The following is a 23,150-nucleotide window of genomic DNA, read 5'->3' on the forward strand; positions in this document are numbered from 1 at the left end:
AGGAGTTTTAAAATTCATTTGCCAACTTTCTGCTCCAATGGCAGAGTGCATGCATAAATCCTCTCTCTACAGCCTCTTTCAATAGGAAAATACCAAAAGGTCTAATAGTCATCTTCATCTTGTTTGTGAAACTAAAGGTTATTAGTTCAGTTCATGACATGATGTGATATGACATAGCATAGTATAAAAATGTTTACATTTCTAAGACAGGACTCTATCCTTTCTTGACTAGATGGTTGGTCACCTGCTACGTACCTAGTGTTTATGATCATGCTGATCTTACGCTATTAGAAGTCTTACAGAAGTTACTCTCACTTCTGTCCAAGGTTACATCAGCATTTCAGCAGTGTATCACTTGATCTGATGCATCATCTGGGGAGAACTGTCTAATCTTTTTCTCTGTGTGCTGGTTACTGTGTCCTAGATCATCTAACACATTTTTGCCTTGTGACTGAACATAGGATTTCAAAGGCACTTTTGATCTTGGTTGAATGCTAGTTAGCCCACAGGGGCAAAATGCCTGAAAACTCAATTTGTAGATCAATTATTCTTTGATTGAGTATTAAAGTATCAAACACAGTGTTTAAAGCTATGAGATTGACGTGCTGTCTTTCATATTTTTAGCCTCTTAAAAGTTTTCCTTCTTTACATCGGACAGGATAACTGATGCATAGGTAAATAGATAGTGCTACGTAGGCATATGTTACCCATTGCTACTCTACTTCTGTACTTCTAGCATGCATCTTCCTTTAATAAACAGGCAGGTGTAGTGCAGTTTAAGCTTATGAGGGACAAATAAGCAAGACAAAAAAAAAAAAAAAAAAAAAAGAGTTAAAGATGTCTATTTTGGTTGTATGTTCCAGAAGAATATTATTGTCTAAAAACTTGGCTTTGCACACTGACTTCCAGGAAGGTGTTTAAGAACATGCCATACATCTGAACAGCATTATTAGATGTGGTATTAGACTTCATTCAGCTCACCACACTATTAGAATTGAGCATAGACTGTTCAGACTGCCTGTACAGCTGAGTTTGAGTCTGAGTCAGTTCTGTCCAGTTCATTAATCTTTTCCTTTTGTTTTTAAAGGAATCAATCTCGAATTTTCAGGTAAGTATGAGTAAGTGCTTTACACAAGTAACAGAAATAAGACTCAGATTACAAGCTCCAAAGTCCCCAGGCCTTCCCAAAGGCACCATACAACAACTCTTTTATGTGGCTGTCACAACTTTGAGAGATCAAATTTTTTTACTGAATTTTTTTTTCCCAAAAGGCCCCAGAAGTAAAAATTTGATCTTGTTAAAACTCAATTTGCAAATTGCAACAGTGTTAATGGGAAAGTCATACCAAGTTTATTTGTTGAAGCAACATCAACTCAGTAACAACATGTGTCAATGACTGCTTCAGCTAGCATTCAAACCTGGTAAAAGTTGTAAAAAGAAGGCCAGAAAATTGCAAAGGACCAAATTTTTAGAATTTATGTTATTTGAAGCTGAGAAAACAAGCAGTTCACAGTAAGATAAGTAGGTTTTAGGTTTATTATTACATTTTTCCAGCTGTTTTGGTTTAGCTGGCAGCTCAGCCCCACACAGTCACTCGCTCACTCCCCCACCAGTTGTTGGGGAAGAGAATCAGAAGGGTAACACCTGTGGGTTGAGATAAGAACAGTTTAATAATTAAAATTAAAAGAAATAACAACAAAAATGCAATGTAAAGGAGAACAACGAGAGGCGCGAGGGGGGGAGGGGTAGGGCGGGGGAGGGGAATGAATTGCCAAAACAAACCGCACGCACCGCAGCCGCTCACCACCTGCCAACCCGATGCCGTGCCACTCCCGAGCCGCAACCGCCCCCCCTCCATGTACTGGTCACGGTGTCACGTGGTATGGAATGAACCTGCCATTGGCCAGTCGGGGTCAGCCGCACCCACCATGGCCCCGCCCCTCCCAGCCCCTCCTCCCCCACCACGCGGCAGAGCGCGGGAAGCTGGAAAGGTGGCCGACCCCCACAGTGAGGAGAATTAACCCCTTCTCAGCCAAAACCAGCACACCAACCAGGCCAGGAAGCTTTTCTCAGAAAGTCTACTACAAATAGGATGATCATTGAATGGAGGCACCCGGAATAAGTTAATACAATTTTCCACACTAAGCTTGTCAAATACAAATATAAAACCTCAGCATAATCTGTGGCCTGTGTTTCTTATCTAATACTTTAAAATATACTTGATTATCTGCCCTCATTCACAGAATCACAGAATCACGGAATGGTAGGAGTTGGAAGGGACCCATGGAGATTGTCTCATCCAACCCCCTTGCTTGAGCAGGTATACCTAGAGCAGGGGGCACAGGACTGTGTCCACAAAGGTGGTGAATATTTCCAGGGAAGGAGACTCCACAACCTCCCTGGGCAGCCTGTTCCACTGCTCTGGCACCCCCACAGGAAAGAAGCTTTCCCTCATATTCAGCTGGAACTTCCTGTGTTCCATTTTGTGCCCATTGCCCCTTGTCCTGTCGTTGGACCCACTGAAAAGAGTCCAGCCCCATCCTCTTCTTGACACCCACCCTTCAGATATTTATAAGCACTGACAAGACCCCTCTCAGTCTTTTCTTCTCCAGGCTAAACAAAGCCAGGTCTTTCAGCCTTTCCTCATAAGAGAGGTGCTCCAGTCTTCTGATCATCTTTGTGGCTCTCCAATGGACTTGCTCAGGCAAATCCTTCTTGAACTGGGGAACCCAGAACTGTACACAGTACTCCAATATGGCCCCCAGTAGTGGAGGAGGATAACCTTCTTTGACCTACTGGCCACACTCCTTTTCATGCACACCAGCCCTTCTTGGCCACAAGGGCCCATTGCTGGCTCATGGTCAACCTGTCGTCCACCAGCACTCCCAGGTCTTTCCCAGCAGAGATCATTTCTGTCTGATCAACCCCCACCCTGTACTGGTGCATGGGGTTGTTAGTCCACAGATGCAGGACCTTGCACTTGCTCTTGTTGAATTTCATGAGGTTCCCCTCTGCCCAGCACTCCAGCCTGTCCAGGTCTTGTTTTATGACAGCACAGCCTATTCGGGTATCAGCCACTCTTCTCAGTTTGGTATCATCAGTGAACTTGCTGAGGGTACACTCTATCCCTTCATCCATGTCATTGATGAATATGTTGAACACGACTGGACCCAGTACAGACCTCTGGGAACACCGTGAATTACAGGCCCTCAAGCAGACTTTGCCCCATTGATCACGACCCTCTGAGCTCTGCTGTTCAATCATTTCTCAATCCAATTCACTTTCCACTCTTTTAACCCACACATCCTAAGCTTGTCCATGAGGATGTTATTGGAGACAGTGTCAAAAGCCTTGCTGAAGTCAAGGTAAACCACATCCACTGCTCTCCCTTCGTCGACCCAGCCACTCACGACATCATAGAAGGCTCTCAGGTTGGTCAAGCATGATCATCCCACGGTGAATCCATGTTGACTACTTCTGATAACCTTCTTTTCCACTACATGCCTGGAGATGACCTCCAGGATGAACTGCTCCATCACCTTTCCAGGGATGGAGGTGAGGCTGACTGGCCTATAGTTCCCCAGGTCCTCCTTCTTGCCCTATTTGAAGACTGAGGTGACATTGGCTACTCTCTAGTCCTCACGAACCAGTCCTGTCCTCTAAGACCTTTCAAAGATGATGGAATAGTGGCTTAGCGACAGCATCTGCCAGCTCTCTCAGCACTTGTGGGTGCATCCCATCAGGGCCCATGGATTTGTGAGGATCCAGTTTGCCTAAATGATCTCTAATGCAACTCTCCTCAACCAAAGGGAAGTCCTCCTTTCTCTATATTTTTTTACTCACCCCTAGAGGTGGGATGCCTGAGGGCCAGCCTTAGCAGTAAAGAATGAAGTGAAGAAGGTAATCAGTAAACCTGCCTTCTCTGCATCCTGTGTCACCAGGACACCCACCTCATTAAGCAGCAGGCCCACGGTTTCCCCAGTCTTCCTTTTACTGCTGATGTATTTGAAGAAGCCCTTCTTTTTATGCTGGATATCCCTTGCCGGATTGAGTTCCAAGTGGGCCTTGGCCTTCCTTTCTGCGTCTCTGCACACCCTGACAACATTCTTATACTCCTCCCAAGTGGCTGGTCCCTTTTTCCACATACTGTGAACCTCCTCCTTCCATCTGAGTTTCACTAGAAGGTCTTTGCTCATCCATGCGGCAATCCTGGCTCTTTTAAGTGACTTCCTCCTCACAGGGATGCACCGATCTTGAGCTTGGAGGAAGTGGTCCTTGAATACTGAACAACTTTCTTGGACCCCTTTCCCTTCTAGACCCCTAGCCCATGGGATTCCTTCAAGCAGGTCTTTGAAGAGGCCAAAATCGGCTCTTTTGAAGTCCAGGGTTGTAATTCTACTTGTTGCCCTTCTTCTTACACTCAGGATTCTGAACTCCACCACCTTGTTGTCACTTCAGTTGACCACCCCCAACTCTCAGATCCTCAACCAGCCCTTCCTTGTTTGTAAGGTCTAGCAGCACATCTCGCCTCATTGGCTGCTCCACCACCTGTGTCAAAAAGTTGTCCTCGATGCTCTGAAGGAACCTTCTGGATCGTGTGTGTCTCACCGTGTTTCTTTTCCAGCAAATATCAGGGTGGTTGAAGTCCCCCCTGAAAACCAGGTCCTGAGATTGTGAGGCTACTTCCAGCTGCCTGTGGAAGGCCACATCAGCTTCCTCTTCCTGACCAGTTGATTCTCCCCCACCTCGCCTTGCTGGTCTGTCTCTCCTGAAAAGCCTGTAGCCATCCATGACCACATTCCAGTCATGCGAGCTATCCCACCATGTCTCTGTGACTGCAATGAGATCATGCCCCTGCAACTGCACGCAGACCTCTGTTTCTTCCTGTTTATTCCCCACACTGCGTGCTTTGGTGTACAGGCATTTCAGAGAGGTAATTGAGCCTGCAGGTTTCACTGGAGGGGCGCACAGGGTGATCGGTCTGCTGATTGCCATCTCATGAGGCAGCTAAGGCACTTTTGTCACTGCTCTGGTTGTCCTGTCTTATACCCCTGTTGGATGTGATAGCATTAGCATTGCCACTTTGGACCCCACCCCCCCAAAGTCTTCAGTTTAAAGCCCTCCTCACCAGGTTGGCCAGTCTGCTGCCAAAGATTCCCTTGTCCCGCTAGACAGGTGGAGTCCATCCCTCCCTCACTGGAACCATGGTAATGATTCCATGATCACTGAAACAGATACAGCTGTTTCTGATGGGTTTCTGGTTTAGGTCTCATACATCTGTGGTCTGAGGTTTCAACATTTCTAATAGGTTTCATATATCAATAGCACTGGCAATGGGTTAACTGATCAGTTTCAATTGTTGATTGAATTGCTCACTCCTTATTGTATTTCTATGCAGAAAAATCACTAATTTTCAGTTCATTGAAGCCAAATAGAACCCTACTTCAGTTAGTAGCCATCTTCCCAGCTCACGTGTCTCAGTTCCTGAAATATGGCATTCAAATAATTCACAAGTCCTTGTCCATGTCAAAATGGAGAGTTTTTTGTTTTCTTAAAGAAAACAGTAAAAGATAGACCAAGTTTAGTGTACACACTGTACACTGACCTGCAAGTTTCACAGGCAAATTACTTATTAAATGTATTACCAATAAGGTCAAAATTTAAAGAATTAATTATGATGCCTTGGCTTTCAGAACTACCTTTTGCCTTATCATATAAATTTCCTGTATTTTATTTCCGTAGACGAAAGGGTAGATATGTTTGAAAAATAAAACTTTGAATATCTTCTCAGATAAACTAATGATAACTTCACTATTTTGATAGCATTATTCCCAATTTACAGTAGCAACTGCAAAGGAATCAGGTCTCACCCTTTTATACTGCTTTAATGTCAGAGATATTTTCTTTCTGTCCCTCATGTTATATTTTTACACTTTCTCATGCGGCTGTCTTTTTCAGTATCTTATTCCATAAGCTGCCTCTCACAGCATGTTGCTGAGCTGGACAAAGATATTTTCATCACCCTGTCTACACCTAATGTTCTAGAGTGATAGAAGATTGAAAGGAAAGTTATGAGATAATTGCTCTGACCTATTTACTGAAGCCTCCTGTCACTGCTAAACTCCTGCAGCAGTGTTGTCAGCAGCCTGAAATAAGGAAATAGAAACGGACTCATTAGATTATGAAGACTTGAAAAATAGAAAAAGAGTTTGCATTCATTGAAATCTGGCAATTAGTGATGAAGTGTAACGAGCAGTTACAAGTGAAGAAGTGAAATCAATATAATCGTACAGAAACAGGCATCTATGATTTAACTCTAGGTTGTTCAGTTTCTGCCATCTCATTAGATAAGTTACTCTTTAACATGCACGTGTCACAGTGGGGATATAATGAAGCTTAAAATCCTGAATTCTGATTCTTTTGTTGGTTAAACAATACTACTTGCAAAGGGTCTAATGCAATGACTGGGAGATGGAAACTTAAAAGTGATCAGTTCCATTGGGAAGATGTTATAAAAAAAAATTAATATTATACTATTTTATACTAGTTTGAATACAACATATGACAGTGCTTTCATGTTCATTCCTTTTAACTAGAGCTAACTGTTAACTAACTTAACAATGTAATGTGGTAATGGCTGCAATAGCTTAGTGCCATATAAACAAATAGTAAATTATTTTCCTTACTATAAGAGCTTATAATCAAGAAAGAAACAAGCAAAATTAAAATACCTCTTATTTTCTAAGATTCAATGTAATATAAATTATTCTTTATTCCTTAGTAGCCTATGCCTTCAGTTACATTCGAGTGAAGAGTTAAGAAAAGGGCATAGGTTTTACGGAGAACTTAGCAATGAGCAGGGCTTGCTGTGAGTGAAAATCAATATAAATACAGTATGAAACAAGGCACACATTGATACATTGGCAGAGGTCAGCTGTAGTCTGACAAATCAGACAAGCAACAGGATGAGCAGTTTCTCTAACATTTATCTATAACAAGAGTGGTGAAATTGTTTTCTGAGCAGTGAAAATAGCACAGCTTCATTTCCTATAGCTTTCTGTACTATGCTGCAATGACAGAACAAATTCAGCTACCCTGACTTATGTCCTGTATCTATATTTTTTTTTCATTGTTTCCCATGTTTCCCTACATTTTTTCCCTCTGACCTTGCACACTCTGTTCTCAAGGTACCTCAGATTCCCTCCTTTACCAATTAATTACCAGTTACATAAGAAGACTTATATGTTAATCCATTTGTTATTTTTTTGGCTGGAAACAGGCCAAACAGAACAGAAAATTAATGAGCTGAAGCCTTTCTCAGACTGTGAGAATATGGGCCAACCTTTCCAGCTACCTGATTGATGAAACAGAAGATAAATTGTCTTTTTGAGTTTCACTTTTCTCAAATTTGGCAGAAATTGATCAATCATTTAAAAAAATATTGGGAAACAGACGACAAACAGATGGACAGATAGTTAACTCAAGTAAGCTTCATTTCATTAAGTAATTTACTAAAAATGAATTTATCCTAGCAAATTCTAAGGAAGCCAGTAAATACAATGTCTCATTTTGTGCCTTGTATAATGTCATTATGAATTAAACATAATTATTTAAAATTTAAAATAAGCAATCAGCTGAACTAATTTCATTTAAGATTTGATGCCTATAGTGTAAGTTCAACTCAAACCTGATAAATGCCTAGGTATAAATATATATCTTCTTGTTTCTCTTCCTGTGTGAAGAAATGATGTTTTTATACACTGATGTTGCTATATTTATTAACAACAAAAAAAAATGTCCTCAAAAATCAGTACAACTATGAACAACTGTGTATATTAAAAATTGATGTAAAGTAGTAACGATTGGGAGGTTTTGGGACAGTTTTAATTAAGAATTTTCAGAAATGTAAAATTCTGAAATCTGTTCTTTTGTTAATAAGAAAGAAAGGAAATAAGGGGGAAAAAGTAAGGAATAGCAAACTGGAAAAAGTCCAAATCAGAGGCTAGAAACTACAGACAGATTAAAGTTTCCTTTTAAATAAGTACTTCTTAGGAAACCAGTCTGGACTAGTGGTCTGATCTCTTCTGACCACCAATGGTTAGACCTCCACCTCTCTCTGCTCCATAGAGAGACTGTAGCCAATTTTTTCCTATCATCAGCTTTGGATTCCTACCTTGTAGTAAGATGATCTGTGCTCCGAATGTGCTTATCTCTGTACACTGATGGAAGAGAGCACTGCTTCCACCACTGCTACCATTTTAGACAGCTAAATGAGGCTGCATAAATTCTGTTCTACTTTTAGCAATTAGTGAATCAAATAGCATCTGAGGGCCATAATGTTAAGATTACTAGTATCTCAAAAGACCAGGAGTAACTAACAGTTATTATATAATGACAGGAATATGTTAGCTGTAATTTTCATAACGTTGTAACATGGATTTTGGGGTATCTCATTGTAATTTCATATACTATGTAAGTTCATGTAAATTCGTATACTGTGCTATACATCTAGGAACATCACTGTGTCTTCATTTAGAATATGTCATAAAAGGAAAGTACTGAATCCAAGTACAGCTATTGGAATTATGTCAGATAATAACAGATCATAATGTGATACTGTAACTAAAACACCAAAAATCCTTGGATTACAAATGCAAGAATGTCAGGTAGTTGTAGGGAGAGGATCAGTTAACTATGCATATTCCCAGGGAGATTACCACTCTATTATTGGTAACATTTCTGGCGTACCTGTGTTGTTTCAATGACTCACTACTTGTTTTTTAAACTTGTCAGATGCCCCAATACCAACGCCACGCATAAAATCAACTAAGAAACCAACTTTTTTTGGGGTGTTGTTTAAAATGGCAATAATCACAGAAGACAAAGTGGGTCTGATCAGATTAAAACAATAATAATGACCAAAGAAAGTAAAATAATAACTGACACATTAAACAAAAATTTACCATCAGTTCTCTGCAAACAGATAATTTGCTTTGCACACATATTTTGTTAATGTAAGACAGGACTATACATTAACAAGTTCTAATTTGAAGGATGTGACAGTCAAAGGGGATTACAGCCATGTAATCACCTGTGGGTATTCATGTGAAATCTTGTTTTGGTCTCAGAGGACTCCTAAAGGAAGGATACCTTTAAGGATGCACTTACAGATCCTGTTCTGGAGGGTTGCCCGAAAAATGAGAAGCAAGAGAGGACTGCAGAAACTTTCAGTAAATGTAAAGAACCGGTGAGCCATAGTAGTTCCCTGAGTTATGATTTTCAGCTACTTCAGTATTGTATCCAATATTACACAGAAAATTTACTTTAAGCTGGTTTGTGTTGTTATCTGGTGTAAAGCAGTTTTTCCCTCCTGTGGATGAGGCAGAAGGGCAGAACACAATGGAAACAGAAGAACAGAAATTTCAGAAAAGCCTGATAAAATGGTACATACAGTACTCTGCAGGTGAAGTTTTTGCACGGAGTGCATTAGTGCATAAATGTGCTTCTATATTTCTGGACACATTTTAATGATCAATATAGATGTTTTGTCTGGGTATGCTAGTGGTTCTTCAATTTAAAATAAACAAAACCTTCAAAAGTTACAACTAAAAATAGCTCTTCACAGCTGAGATATTACTTACACCATTCAATGTTTTATTGTTTTCATCAGCTACAGCATGTCTGTAATATTTTCAGTTAATTTCTTTGCTGTATATTGAAGTAGAAAAATGCAACAGTTAACGTTGCATACCATAAAAAAGCATAGGCCATAAAGGCACCAGCTATAAAACATGACATTAAGCATCTTTTACATCACTGTGTGCTCAGCAAAACTCAGTTTGTAGCAAATGTGTCTACAGTTATTATCTTACAGCATGAAAAATTTGGCTCATTGGATTTAAGACCAAAGGAAAAGAACACTTCTCTGAAAGGCCACTGAATGGAAACTGCTAGAAACATTGGTTGTTATGAGATCAAGAAGAGTGTTCCAAAGGAAAAGCAGTACATGGACTTCTAAAATCAACTACTACCCTTTAAAGGGGCAATATTGCATACAAGGTTTCATTAAACCAAAGGCAGCAACAGCTTGATTACTATGTGTGCTCATTTGGATGGAAGATAATTTTAATGGTTGTGAAAGTTTATTGGACCCTACTGATTTAAACACCCTCACAGTAAAGAAAGAATTGCTGAATATAACTGAGACGCAGACTTACAATGCAGTGGATGCTCAAGGTCCTGAAGGACATTAAAGGTAAGCAGCTGAGGGAATTTGGATGATCTACACACCTGAATGGTGTTGGTAGTAGCTACAGTAAAACTGAAAATTTATGAACAATTTATTCATCAATTAAACACCTTCCCTAAAGTCATAAAATATGATGTAACCATGTTCCATCACTGCTGCCATGTACACCACCACTGCTAGGCACAAATGTATGCTGAGGCGTTTGTCAGGTGAGAGACAAAAGTAATATGGCCTTCAGTGAGATGTAATAGCAGTTTGGTACTACCAAGGCCTTCTCATCAAACTGTTTTTAAATGTGTTGGTTTAAATGAAAACCAAAGGTTCTACCCTTCTTGCAGAAGAGACCCCATATGTATGCTTATAATGCAACAAGGATGACAGTACACAGTGCAAAAGGGGCTAAGCTGGACAATGCATGATTATCAGATATCAGGTAACAAGTTTACAGTATGCCAAAGCATCGTCGTCTTAAAAAAAAAAACGTTTTGTGCCCATTCCCAAACTTAACTCCAGTATTATTATCTGTGGAATTACAGTCCTGAATAAGGGCAAGGTTTTGTGTGAATATCTCATTTAAAAGCAGGATGGAAAGAGCCCCCTGAGGGGCAAAGAAGGAGTTATAGTCTTTGTATATTAGTCTTGGCTTAAATTTGGCGTTCCTAGAGATCACAGAACCATGCAGTCAGTAATTGAGGTTGGAAGGAACCTCTGAAGGTCATCTTGTCCAGCTTCTGTCCTTTCTTTTTCCAAGGATACCATAAAGAAAAAAATGTCATATGTCGAACACATTACTTAGCAGAATATTTTAATATTTAGGTATTGTAGTGATAAGTGCAGAATCTACATATGAAACAAAAGATTCTGTGCAGCATGGTCTGTGCAAGGTTACACCAAGGAAATTATTTCAAATAAAGTAAGGGGGAGATAGCCTGATAACATTAAATTTATCTATAGGATTTTTCAGTTGTTCTGATTAATTCCTTATAATTTCTTGTTTGACAGATATTCATATTATTATGTGGCGTGCATTTTAACAAAATAATATGCTTGGATATGTTGCACTCAAATTCTTGTAATGGGCAAAAAAGGAATGCCATCAACACGGACTCATTCCAATTTCAACTCACTTTTCACAGCCTAATAGTCCAGTTCATCTAACTCATAAATAAAAGCCTCACAAATAAGAGAGTTGCTCCCCAGATTTACTGGGCTACATATGCCCAGACAAAATACATATTTATGCATATCTTTTGTATAATCTATTCACATTTATAGTTCAATATTAATGGATTGTGTTCTAAGGAGAAAAAGTGACTTCAACTACTCTGAAATCAATATTTAAAAGAGTGGTAATTCATGTATCTTCAAAGATCTTGTCTAAGTGAATGTCTTCATCTTATCTGGAAATTAACGATATTTTTTTTAAAAAAAAGGAAGCATTAATTTCTTGAACTGGAACCCAGCCACAGAACCGTCTGTGCTCTTCTGAAAATACTTAATCAGTTTTAATACTGACCCATATGCACCATCAGTGAAAGCAGCACTGGACCTGCATTTCATTTTACAAAATCCCTCTGGCGTATTCCATCATGGAGAAATCACAAGCAGAAGTTAGTTCAGAAAATAATGTTTCAAAAAATACAAATTATTAATTGCATGATAGTCTCTCTATATAATTTTTAGCCTTTCCCACCATTCAGCTCAGGAAAAAAATACTTCAGAGATCAAAATATTAGGTAAATTTTCAGATTTTTGATGAATATTAACACATGCAGGGTGATTAAGTCTCAGATCCACTGACATTCTAATACGTTTTGTGATTAACAGATGTTTTTAGACCTAAAGGTCAGCTTCTTTTTTATTTTTTACAAGTAAAGTAATAAAAAAGATTTTGTTTGAGAAACACAGAGGCATTGACTGTTCTCTATAATCAATAAATCAGGATTTGTAGTCACAGACATTTAGGGTTTTTGCATATGGCCTTAAAAATGCCCTCATACAGAAAAAGTAAGAATTGGCACTTTCTACAGATAACCAATAAAGCAGAAGGAACACCTCATGGTGTTTGCTGAAATTCTGCTGCTCCATATTGCATGTATCTGCTGAAGTAATAGAGGTCTTTCATTCCTCATTCATAAAGTCTCATTTACCTTTATTATTATATTTTTATATTTATAGACTACAAATAACATTTTGTAGGACTGCCAGTGAACGTGCAATACCAAGAAAGCCTTGTGGCTGAAGAAGAGCAGTGTACCAAAGTAGCCATTTTTTATTTAATGTACTGACAACTTCTATTTTTTCAATCCAGAGTCTGTAAAGAAAAATTGAATATTTCAAGAATAAGAGTAGAAGTAAAACAGTTTTAACACATCCTTCCAAGCTTCTTAAGATGGTTCCTTTGTACTCTGCAAAATACAAACTCTGATATTTGTATTTTTAATAGAAGTTCAGCTTAGTAGACTATATGATTCCTAACAAAATCTTCCCTCCTGTTAAAACACATCTTTAGGTTAAAGGTTTCTGGATCTTCTTTTAAATGAATACTAATTTAGAAGCAGTTGGACTCACTTTTTTCTTCTCCTTGAAGAATGGAGAATTCAGTGTCTTTTTATGACTCTGTATCTGTAAATGGTTTTATAGATGGTAAATGTAAGTATATGTCTCACCTTACCTCTCTCCCCTTATTCTTCCTCACACTCATCTCTAAGACCACAGTTAGCCTTAAAGATATTCCATATGGTACAGAGATAGCATAGTGTCTAAGTCTTATATCCTCTTTCTGCTCCTGCCATGAAAGAATACCCTGACTGCTGATTTTCACCATGTATGCCAAGTTCAGAGTTAGAGAGTGCACAGGTAACCTAAAGCTCACTTTAAAACTCACAGCCCCTTTCTCTCATTGCTGTCTAACATATAACACAGGAGAAAGATTAGAGGCATGGCCTTAGTGCTTATGAGTTTCTAACAATTTGTAATTATCTGGAAGGAGAAATGTGTGTGGGGGGACTTGTTTGCTTGCTTTGTAAGAATTGTGAGTTTCTAAAATACATTACTTACGACGTGAAAGTCAAATGCTTGTACTTCCTTGCAAAAGTCCAGACTTGACTTTTCAGAGGGAATGAACAGCCTCAGTTCCAGACAAAGGCTCTGGAAGCTGTGAGCATACAGCCCTGGCAGCTCATTTTTTTAAAATATAACAATAATGACAATTTTAATGACTTGCTATTACAACAGTTTGATTCTTGAAGTAGTGAAAGTCAGTTGCTCTCTGTTCAGGTGTAGACATACTACTTAAAACCATAGACTTTAGTTAAAAAGAACATGAATGAGAAGGAGGAGATCTTTTATGTAGGAGACAGGATAATGCTGACATTCAACTGCATTTTACTTTAACACCAATCATTTCAAGTGCACTCTCACTGATACTCCATACATGTTTAGCTGAAAACCATAGGCTGGGTGAGAATTTTGTAACCACTTCAAGATTTAAAATGTTGGTTTTTTGGTTGTGTGTGGTTGTTGGGTTTTTTTGTTTTTTGTTTTTTTGGGTTTTTTTGTCATAGAAAATCAAGGTCCTTTATATAATATTTTAATGATACCAGTGCATATCATTAATAGCAGGAATAAAACATATTGAGCTATTTCTTTCTGTAGATACAAATTCACCTTCCTCTCACCATAATTCTTTCTATTCATGTTTTTATTAGGCAACTTTTTTCTCGCTCAGTGATCTAGAGAGCATTAAGAGAAAGCCAAAACAACAAACAAACAAACAAACAAACAGAGACCCAAACCAAACCAAAGCAAAAATTAGGAAGTTTATATTGACCTTGGAAAATGGTTGTAGACTCAAAGATGGGCCAGAGAAAAAACACACAAGCCAGACATCTGGTAGGAATTTTTTTTCTTGTTTTTGATGTATCTTTTTTGTATGAATGCCTGGATTATTGGCTAGTTTTGTCTAACTGCTATGGGAGAAAAGTTGTCACAAATACATAGAAATGACTCTGGTCAGGCACATAATGAAAAAGAAAACTTTGGCTGAAGCCAGGAGAATACTTTGACAGGAATACATTATTTCTCTTTGTTCTTGAAAATATGACATTTTCATTTTTCATTTTACAGCAGTATCATTCAATAGAGTCCACATACCTAGCAAAATATCAGATTGGACTAGTGACCTTGTTCCCTATTATTTTTAAAGAATAGTGGCCTTCAGCAGGGAGCATGAAAAGTTCAGATTACTCATTTAAAGAAGATCTTCCAGATGTTGCATACAACACTCAGTATTAAGAGTATTTAAAACAAGATAACTCATGGAGCAAAAAGTTATCTGAAGACTATAGAATCATAGAATTGTTAAGGTTGGAAAAGATCCTTAAGATCATCGAGTCCAACTGCTAACCTATTACTGCCACATCCACCACTAAACCATATCCTCAAGCACCACATCTACCCTTCTTTTAAATACCTCCAGGGATGGAGACCCCACCACCTCCCTGGGCAGCCTGTTCCAATGCCTGACAACCCTTTCGGTGAAGAATTTTTTCCTAATATCCAATCTAAACCTTCCCTCATGCAGCTTGAGGCCATTTCCTCTCATCATATCGCTTGTTACTAGGGAGAAGGCCTTTTCTGAACTAAGGCTCCAGCTTGCATTCAGCAGGATTTTAAAGCTCTGCTCCTGTGCAATCCTGCATGATGATAGCATTTATGAACTCTGTAAGTGCAGGTAACCTCTTTTCCTACCACCGTGAAGTATGAACTACAGTTTCTTGTAGAATGAGATCATAATGGAGGTAAAAGACTTTTCTGGATTGGTAGAATTTGTTTTAAGAAGGCTGAGGCTTTTGCCCTTGGTTTACAAATAGTTAGTGGATCCACTGTCTGGTGCCCAAAGACAGGCTTACGCTACCAAATAGCTGTCCATCCATTTCAAGGTGTAGAAAAGAGGCCTGGTTTTGTTTTGTTTTGTCTCACTATCTATTCAGATAACATGCAATATTTCCAACAGAAAAGAAATTGAAACAATGACTGGTACTTTAGAATAGTGACTTCCCCACTTACCTGCAGAGTAAATTTTCAAGATTCAAATCCCATATTTAATCAATGTAGACCTGACATACTTGTTATCTTCATTTAATGACATTTTCCATAGAATGCCACACCACACTTGATGCATGTGCTTTGCATGTACAGTGAAACTGATACAAAATCTCTGTAGTTTGTTATTTACACTAAATGAAATAATTGCAAAATACTAAATCTCCTTTCAGCCAAATCCTAATATGACAGTGAATATAATGTGTCATAATGACTGTTATCTTTTGTAAAAAGTTCTTGGAAGTTCTTTGGGTACCCATTCATAGTGAAGAAAAAAAAAGTAGATGATGCTGCACCACTACCACACTTTTTTAGGCATTCTCACAGGTAAAAAGTGATATGGAAGGTATTAATGGTTAATCTTTGGTTCTAGGAACAACAACATTTTAATTGAAGGGTAGAATACTGTTGGAGAGGCATCCAGGAAGCTGTTAAGAAAAGTGCATTTTGAAGGAAAAATGGATCAAAGCAAAAAGAATAGTTTTTACTGTAATAGAAATACAGAATCTCACAGTTCTACAGCCAATTTTTCTTTGGTAAATGGAATTTCTGCAGTTAAAAATCCAAGATTAGGCCTTTTGCTCAAGAAAAATAGGATGTTGACTCACTACGGCTGACAATACCTTTATATGGAACTTCGGAATTTATGGATTCAAGGGAAATTTTCTTTGTGAGTACTGTGATGTTAGTATTAATTTACTACGATTTTGATGATTTGTATACCATTGTCCTTTGTTGCTTTTGACCTGGAGGCATTGCTGCCCAAAGTTGTATAGCTTTTCAGTTATAAATCTTTATTTGCCCTCTGTTTTTCATTGTCCTGTTTGTGCTTTATTGGATTATCTTTCCTCATGTCAATAATTTTATGTGAAAATGCCATTTTTGTGGAGAATGGTAGCTTTATGTATATATATATACACACACACACACAAACACACGCATACATTGAGTGTAAGAACAAATAAAAGATGCTGTGAATATATCACTAACACACTTTAGAAAACTACCTGAAGATTTTATTCAAACAATCAAACTTTGCTTTGGCTTTACCCCTAGCTGCTTCATTTCCCTGGAGTCACCACAAAGCAAATTTTTCATTGACTATTATTATTTATTATTGTTATGAATAGTCTTGGCCCATGCAAGTTAATAATCTAGGTGTAAAACAAAAAGCAACAGGTGGGTATTGTACAGCAGAAACACACAGAAAAAAGTCAGTATTGATTACTGTGGTAAACGGTGACCACAGCATGTCAGATGTCCAAATATGCGAGAACAAATGCTTTAAAAGCTGACTTTAAAATTAACTCTTTTCCTGCCAACAGTATGAGATATAGAATAATAGTTCAATTTCCGTATTTTGTAATGTAGTCAATCTAAAATAAATTGTTCCAAACTTAAAAAGAAAAGAGTAGATTAAACAATGAGTTCAGAGGTAACATAATTTCATTATGCTCAAATTATTGCCAAATGTGGATTTGTAACTACCATTCTATTTTGAAGTGGCTTGGATGGATGTGCCCAGGCGGCCAAGAAGGCCAACACCATCCTGGCTTGTATCAGGAATAGTGTGGCCAGCAGGAGCAGGGAGGTGATTGTGCCCCTGTACTCAGCACTGGTGAGGCCACACCTCGAATATTGTGTTCGGTTTTGGGCCCCTCAGTACAAGAGGGACATTGAGGTGCTGGAGTGTGTCCAGAAAAGGGCAACAAAGCTGGTGAAGGGTCTGGAGAACTAGTCTTAGGAGAAGCAGTTGAGGGAGCTGGGGTTGTTTAGTGTGGAGAAGAGGAGGCGAGGGGAGACCTTATCGCTCTCTACAACTAACTGAAAGGAGGCTGTAGCAAGGTGGGTGTTGGTCTCTTTTCCTAAGTTGCTAGTGATAGAATGAGAGGAAATGGCCTCAAGCTGCATGAGGGAAGGTTTAGATTGGATATTAGGAAAAGGTTCTTTACTGAAAGAGTGGTCAGGCATTGGAAGAGGCTGCCCAGAGAGGTGGTGGAGTCACCATCCCTGAAGGTGTTCAAAACACGTGTTGACATGGCCTGTTAGTGTTGGGTTGACAGTTGGACTTGATGATCCTAGAATTCTTTTCCAACCTTAATAATTCTATAATTCTATGATTCTAAGTCATAAAGATGTGAATAAATTACTCAAATGGAATGTCATAGTTTGTAACAGGGAAAAGTAAATCAGCTTTTTAACTTGGCTATGCACTTTTTTATTTGATTTCTGACTTTTTTCCCTTGAATGAATTTTTTAAAGAATGAGGTGATTTTGGTCGAAAATATTTTTTCATTTGCATTTAAATAAAAATGAAATGTTACTGCAAAATATCCTTCCTTTTCAGACACTCTTAGTATATTACTTTGTGATTCAGGCTGTGAACTTATTTCTTAAGAGAATTTGAAGATATTGCAAAGCCTCTCAAATAAGTTACGAAAGATTTCTGTAAACTTTGTAGTTGCATGATTCCTGAAAACCTGTTTCTTATGGACCTAAACTGGATATGATCTCATTGTAAGACATGTGACAATTCTAGTGTCTTTTCTGAACCCAGTGCCCTCCTGAACAATATGACCGGACATGCAACCATTGTATGGATTTGGGAGGTTTGGTTTGCATCCCCCTCTGGCCTCATCATATGACTCAGTATGTGTTCGTGCTCCTTTTCTGGGGATGTCACTTGTATCAGGGCAACTCAGAGGTTGATATTGATATGAAGGTAAGATCAGAAATCTGTACTGCAGTGCACTGACTTGTTAAACAAGAGTCACAGCTTTAATCAGTTTACTGCACAGCTAGGTAAAACAGGTAATTATGAGGAGAGGAATGGGAACAGAAAATATAATAGTACACCAGAGATTAAATGTACAGCCTGACTACTGTACTCTGAAAGAACAGTTTGTGGCTTTTCTTTTCTTTTCTTTTTTCTTTTCTTTTCTTTTTTTCTTTTCTTTTCTATTTTCTTTTCTTTATTCTTTCCTTTCCTTTCTTTATCCTTTCCTTTCCTTTCTTCTTCCTTTCTTTATCCCTTCCCTCTCTCTTCTCTTCTCTTCTCTTCTCTTCTCTTCTCTTCTCTTCTCTTCTCTTCTCTTCTCTTCTCTTCTCTTCTCTTCTCTTCTCTTCTCTTCTCTTCTCTTCTCTTCTCTTCTCTTCTCTTCTCTTCTCTTCTCTTCTCTTCTCTTCTCTTCTCTTCTCTTCTCTTCTCTTCTTTCTCTTCTCTTCTCTTCTTCTCTTCTCTTCTCTTCTCTTCTCTTCTCTTCTCTTCTCTTCTCTTCTCTTCTCTTCTCTTCTCTTCTCTTCTCTTCTCTTCTCTTCTCTTCTCTTCTCTTCTCTTCTCTTCTCTTCTCTTCTCTTCTCTTCTCTTCTCTTCTCTTCTCTTCTCTTCTCTTCTCTTCTCTTCTCTTCTCTTCTCTTCTCTTCTCTTCTCTTCTCTTCTCTTCTCTTTACACGTCGGTGTCAGCACACTTGGTTGTCCCACTAAAATACACAGGCATGTATGATGAAAAGAAACATCAAACCTGAACAGTGACAACCAAATAACCAATTTAAGAAGCAAGTTTTCATATAATTTTACATATAACTTCGATAGAAAATCCTGAAACAGAAAAATTACTGCTGAATGTGACAAAACAAGCGTAAGGGACATGTAATTGTTAGGAAATAACTTCTTTATGTGCACTAACAGTGAAATTACATTGGAGGTTATCCCCAAAGTCTTCACTAGCTACCTGACTGACTGGGAGACAGGGACATTCAAGGCAGATATGCATTTTCATTTTCTTTATTCAGCTCTATGTCCTTTTAGTGATTTCCTTGATTTACTAAAATATTCACGCCTTGGTAGTTGTGAGTTGATGGGGACTGAAAAATAATGAGAAACTTTTATCAAATTTATTAATGAACTAGGCACAGCTCATCAGACTATTAGGCATTTTGTTTCTACAGATTGTAGCTGAATATGAAAAGGAAGAATTTATTCAAAGATGGGTGAAGTGAAACAGATATACTTAGTTGCACTAGAAGATAGCAAAATCCCCCAAACTTCCTTTCCCATACAAAACTTCTTGCTGCACAATATATGGACCTTTCCCCTCTTCCCCGCTGAATTACTTGTGGTTCCTGGATGTCAGCCTTGAGCATCTCATTTAACTGGTAGGACAAACCTTTACATTTTCTTTAAAACATCCATTTAAACTAAATGACCCTGCCATATTTATTAACCAACAGCACTGCACAGACAGAAAGGAATTAATTTTTCATTTGAGATCTTCCAGAAAGCTATCTGAATGGAAGGAAGATATTCTGTTTTGTACAGAACCATGATGATCAAGCTATAGTACTTGAGCCAGAGATGTTTCTCCTCTAGCACAGGGTATCATAGAATCATAGAATGGTTTGGGTTGGAAGGGACCTTTAAAGGTCATCTAGTCCAATGAGCAATTGCAATGAGCAGGGACATCTTCAACTAGATCAGGTTGCTCAGAGTCCCATCCAACTTGACCTTGAATCTTTCCAGGGATGGGGTATTGATCACCTCTCTGGGCAACCTGTTCCAGTGTTTCACCACCCTCATTGGAAAAAAATTCTTCCTTATATCTAGTCTGAAGTTAGTGCTGCTGCAGGAGATTTCAAGAAGTTTTAAGGGCATGTGGTAAACCACAGTTCCACTGCATAGTCAGTGGGAGATGTTGTCATTCAGAGGCATCAGGAATGACCTAACCAAAAAATATGGCAAGCAAGGAACTATGGAAGAGCTGAACGTGCATCAAAGAGTGCCTTTACTTGCATTGAACTTAATTTAATGATAATGTAAACTAGACTTCTGTAAGCCCAAGCATGCTGGGTAGAGTGCAACGTGATAGTCAACTGTGTTGGATGTGCTCAAGATGGGTAGAAGAAATCAGCTTTGTATAACACCAAGGAGATTATAAGCAGTGACTGATGGTTTAGGAGAGTGGAGAAAAAGAAACAACAGAACAAAACAAGCAGAAAGTTATTTCTTGGCCTAACATCACCAAAGAATAGCACCAGGACATGAAAAATAGCACTAAAACCTGGAATTCCCTAAGGGTTTGTGTGAGATCTGATTAAACCCTGCTTACCCACAGATTTGCTTATTTGTAGCAGACCCAGACATGATCTATTCTATCCTGTATAGTTTGTAAACCCCATCTTGGTTAATATGGTGTACTTCATTTGTACTTGGAAGTGATATGGTAAGCTGAAATAGCTTCTTGCCCTGCCTAAACAAATTCCTTTTCCCACCTCCTTTAAGGATGAGCTGGTGAGTGAGCTGGAAGTACTCCTTCAGTCAGCCAACCCTGCTGGTCAGTGGCCATGGTCTTCATTCAGTGTGCAGTCATGCTGTTCCTGCACAGAAGGTGGGCTCAGCTGGTGGTGGCTGGAAGTGCTTGAAGCAGTTGGAAGAGACTGTGAGAAGCAGGTGAAAAGGCAAAAGCAAATGGAAGTTGCTGCCAATAAGTCTTAGTAATACACTGGGGTTAGGAAAATCAATACATTGGGCTTTGATGGCTTTCATTATTCTCTTGCCTGCACAGTGGCAGCATGAATAGCTCTAGTAAGAATTAGGTTCTTCATTCTGAAGTGGTTGCAGGGATAGATGCTTCTTATGTATGCCTTACCGTAACTCCAATCTCACATAACATTCCTCATCCATCAAGTCTATGGTATGGTCCTGGAAAACCAGTGCATCAGAAATACACAAAAGAAAATCAAGATGCAGCTAAAAATAGGGAAGTTCATTTAAAAAGTATTGATCCTCACTGCCAGATTCTCACTGATACTATTTTAACAAGCAAATACGTAAGAAAAGGTAAGTCAAATAGTAAAAGCCAGTATAACTAGGACTCTTTGAAACAGAAATAATTTATAGGTTTACGCATACCCCAAGTAGCTATTAAAATATATTAGAATACCTAGGAAGAAATTTTAAATTAAAAAAATAGACAAGGAACCCTAAAAGAAAATGCAGGAAATAAAAAGAAACAATGTTTTTTTCAAAATATGTCTCAAAATCTGAATGTTGATATATGCTAATGCCAGAAGTCACTGTAAACCTTATGTTTTTATAACTTTGTTGAAAATAAGTATAATTAAAATTATAATTCTTTCTATAAATAAGAAATTTAAGAAAAAAATTGTCAAAAATCTAAATGTTTTCTGCAAGACCTTAAAAATATTATTTCCAAAACTTGAGAAGTTGAAATAAGTTTGAATAATAATTTTGACACAGTTCTTTTTTTTTAACAAATTAAATAGAACTCGTCACACTGAGAAAAGTACTTAGCTACATAATTTGTAAAGAAGATGTTTGGTCCAACAGCGGTAACACCTGATTATGACATTTTAAATGAATTACTATAAAATGTTTTAAATACATTTAAGAAAAAACACATCTCCCAATATTGTCTTTTAAACACTGTAGTTTCTTTTCATACCTCACTGACTGCATAACATGATAGCATGTTCATTATCCTTTAGTTACCAAGAAGAGCTTAAAGGATGGACTTCATGTGTAGTTAGAAATATCGAGGAATAGATGTGTTCATAATAGAGGTTAAAGCAGTTACATTCAAATCTCTTTGGCTTTATGTGCATGGTCGCTATGGTAAGAGTCTTTATACTTGGGATATGGACTAATGGTGAAAATCACTCCAGTGCATAGAAGCATAACGGTTCCTGGGTACAGAAGAAAAGAAGTGTTGCTCTTTGCAGGTTACGCTTTGGCCAGAAACCTTTGTTGCTAGATGTCTGAAACAAGAGAATTCATTCTACTTTCTACTGAGACTGTTGAAGAGAGTAATGTATTCTTGTACCTTGCATATCATCCTTTTACCATGCAGAGATCCAAGTGATGAAAAATAATACCCTTAAGGCATTTCTGCCAACTCAGATGTCCTCACTGAGAGATTTCTAAGAATTTATAAAGTTGAGAAGAAAAAACAGATCAGCTTAGGTGTGGTAAGTAACTAAGCTGTGTCAAAAATCTGCAGTGCTACTCCCTAGACATTCATGTTGAGGGAGCACATCACAACGTCTTTCTTGGTTATTTACCAGAGTTTCTTTCCAGAGAAAATGAGAGCAAAATATTATGTGTCCTTCACAATATTTAAATGCATAGAAATGTATCTTATTTCAACATACAATGTGGTTACAGTCAGTGTGCACAGAAAATGCAGGAAAATAAGAAGGGTTCCTAGGTCCCTCATTTAGAAATTTGTAGCTGGAGAATGATGAATAGGAATGTTCTTGTAGACAGTGAACTTGAGGGTATACAAGTGCCAAGGATTTGTTCAGTTATTAAATGGCTGTCCTATTCTTCAGAGGGCTGGACACTGAATACAATGTAAGATCAGAACCTTTAAGAATCAGGCATCTCTACATAAATGAAGATGCATAACTGAATTGAATTGAATTACAATTGCATTCCTAATGTTCATTGGGAATGTGAATTGATTTAAAAGGATGAAAATTTGTAAAATAAAAAAAAAAAGCTTTGAAATTTTTTTCTTCTCTTCCAATCGTAGTTAAAGTCAGTGGCCAGGAACTAAGTTGGCAGTGAGAGAAAAGTGTCTTTTGGATAATTAAAAGATATAGAAGGAGATCTAGTGTGCGTAGACAACTGTTATCAGAAGGGTGCTGGAATGCTGGCAAGATAACAATACTTACACAGAACAGGGAAAAAAAAATATGTAAAAAATGGAATATAAACTTTATGATAAGAAGGTTAAGAATCAACCAATTTAGTTTATTGAACAGAATACACAGAAGT

The sequence above is a fragment of the Phalacrocorax carbo genome, chromosome 1 (assembly GCF_963921805.1).
Source record: "Phalacrocorax carbo chromosome 1, bPhaCar2.1, whole genome shotgun sequence".
Lineage (NCBI taxonomy): Eukaryota > Metazoa > Chordata > Aves > Suliformes > Phalacrocoracidae > Phalacrocorax > Phalacrocorax carbo.